This window comes from Bacillus rossius, unplaced genomic scaffold, assembly GCF_032445375.1.
Source record: "Bacillus rossius redtenbacheri isolate Brsri unplaced genomic scaffold, Brsri_v3 Brsri_v3_scf774, whole genome shotgun sequence".
NCBI classification, from domain to species: Eukaryota; Metazoa; Arthropoda; class Insecta; order Phasmatodea; family Bacillidae; genus Bacillus; species Bacillus rossius.
In genome coordinates, this window is record NW_026963002.1 from 12,241 (window position 1) to 15,000 (window position 2,760).

At 46.3% G+C, this 2,760-nt stretch overlaps 1 non-coding gene across 1 annotated transcript in view; it reads left to right on the plus strand.

Moving 5' to 3' along the window:
* The first annotated feature begins 2,558 nt into the window (after window positions 1-2,558).
* LOC134545507 (small subunit ribosomal RNA) overlaps window positions 2,559-2,760 on the plus strand; it is a 1,990-nt gene continuing 1,788 nt past the window's right edge. The window contains exon 1 of the ribosomal RNA XR_010078597.1: window positions 2,559-2,760. This exon is cut by the window's right edge and continues 1,788 nt beyond it. This is a non-coding gene — a ribosomal RNA (small subunit ribosomal RNA).

The following is a 2,760-nucleotide window of genomic DNA, read 5'->3' on the forward strand; positions in this document are numbered from 1 at the left end:
GTACATAAATGAAAAGGGAGTCCCCCCGAGTTTTCTCGCCCTATATATATTGCAAAAATATCCAATTAATTATTGTGGAACCTGTAGCACCTTTCTATGAAGCAGAATTAACATTACAGAACGGTTTGAATGCTACCACCTCAGTTTCTCTACAATGCATTGGATTTCAAAGAGGTGAATTACTGTGGATGGTACTGTTGTATGGCTAACAAATCGTCTGGGAAACAATGCAGAATTAAATTAAGAAGGTTGTATGTTTTCTGTTACATGGTGGAGGTGCCCTCTAGTACACAGTAAAATGTTTTGTGGACTGCAGCTCCTTGAGGAATTAATTCAGTATGGGTCTTGTAGTGGTCTGAAAGTGGATGATGAAAAAGAATGTATAATGGTATTCAGAGCACCTCGCGGTGAAGCGGACATGCTACCTCAAAATGCTTGATTGATTCATGCCCAGTTCCCCCAAGAAGCGGTACATTGAAAAAATTGATTTACTTTGTGGATGATACTAGCAAATACTATCCGCTGGGGGAAGTAAGCAGAAATTTGGTGGTCGTATGTTTGTTACATGGTAGAGGTGCTTTCTAGTACACAATGAAATGCTTGGTGTACCGCTGCTCCTTGAAGAATTAATTCCATATGGGTCTAGCCGTGGTCTTAACTGTGAACACGAAGAACTATCTAAAGTGGCCTATCTGTCTGAACTGCAATACACAAGCTGCGAGCCAATGCTATACCTTTCTCAGGTAACGAGCTCTTGTGCGGCGATTCGATTGGATGCGAAATGGTGGGGAACGCGTGTCCGGTCGTCTTAACCAAGTAATGGTTCCCCTCTGTTAACAATGAAATGTTTGATGGATCGCAGCTCCCTGAGAGACAAGTTTCAAAGGGGTTAGTCGCGGTCTTCAATCCTGGCCAAGGTGCAGTCACCATCTATAAGAGATACCTGCTTTACTGAAGGGTAGCAAGAGTTCCCTTGCCCGCATGTTGCTCCGTGGGGGTATATCAGTATAAAGGTAGAAGAAGCCATGATCGGAGCTTCGGTGGATGAGATTGGCGGAGAAGACATGTTCTTGTCTATCTGGTAGATCAGGGGGGTGGCAGCTGATCCGGAGAAAGCAAGCGGACTCCCGATGTTCCGTCGACTCCCAATGTACACTTGAAACATGCACATTTGGGTGGCGAGGGGGCGTTGTGGCCATCCGAAAACATGTCTTCATCTCTCTTATTGGTGGACCGCTGCTCCTTGAAGAATTAATTCCATATGGGTCTAGTCTTGGTGATAACTGTGAACACTAAGAACTATCTAAAGTGGCCTATCTGTCTGAACTGCAATACACTAGCTGCGAGCCAATGCTATACCTTTCTTAGGTAACGAGCTCTTGTGCGGCAATTCGATTGGATGCGAAATGGTGGGGAACGCGTGTCCTATCGTCTTAACCAAGTAATGGTTCCCCTCTGTTAACAATGAAATGTTTGATGGATCGCAGCTCCCTGAGAGACAAGTTTCAAAGGGGTTAGTCGCGGTCTTCAATCCTGGCCAAGGTGCAGTCACCATCTATAAGAGATACCTGCTTTACTGAAGGGTAGCAAGAGTTCCCTTGCCCGCATGTTGCTCCGTGGGGGTATATCAGTATAAAGGTAGAAGAAGCCATGATCGGAGCTTCGGTGGATGAGATTGGTGGAGAAGACATGTTCTTGTCTATCTGGTAGATCAGGGGGGTGGCAGCTGATCCGGAGAAAGCAAGCGGACTCCCGATGTTCCGTCGACTCCCAATGTACACTTAAAACATGCACATTTGGGTGGCGAGGGGGCGTTGTGGCCATCCGAAAACATGTCTTCATCTCTCTTATTGGTGGACCGCTGCTCCTTGAAGAATTAAATCCATATGGGTCTAGTCTTGGTGATAACTGTGAACACTAAGAACTATCTAAAGTGGCCTATCTGTCTGAACTGCAATACACTAGCTGCGAGCCAATGCTATACCTTTCTCAGGTAACGAGCTCTTGTGCGGCAATTCGATTGGATGCGAAATGGTGGGGAACGCGTGTCCTATCGTCTTAACCAAGTAATGGTTCCCCTCTGTTAACAATGAAATGTTTGATGGATCGCAGCTCCCTGAGAGACAAGTTTCAAAGGGGTTAGTCGCGGTCTTCAGCCCTGGCCAAAGGTGTTTAGAAATGAATACTTTTCGGACCAGTGGGCAAATTAGTTCACAGCGAGCCCACGGGCCAACGGTCTGCTCCCGCAGTGGGCCGCGCCCGAATGTGGGCACCGATCATATAATTTGAAATCCACTCGCCAAGTACCATGCGAGTTTCTAAGAGCGCGATATATTCGCCAGTGAAAGCCTTGGAAGTTTGGCCTCGCCTACTCCCTAGGAAAATTAATTAGAGATGGAAGGAAAGACTTTGCAATTGCAAAGCGGGTGTCGATATTGGGAAGTCGCCCCCGTACTTGTTGATACAGAAGGAAAAAAAAATGTACATCATAAGATTCGGACCCGGTGCTCTGCGGACCCGGGAGGTTCCTCCGAACGAAAAAAAAAGCTGCTAGCAGCTCCCTGGTTGATCCTGCCAGTAGTCATATGCTTGTCTCAAAGATTAAGCCATGCATGTCTAAGTGCAAGCCAAAATAAGGTGAAACCGCGAATGGCTCATTAAATCAGTTATGGTTCCTTAGATCGTACCACATGACTTGGATAACTGTGGTAATTCTAGAGCTAATACATGCTGAACTGAGTCCCGACCAGAAATGGGAGG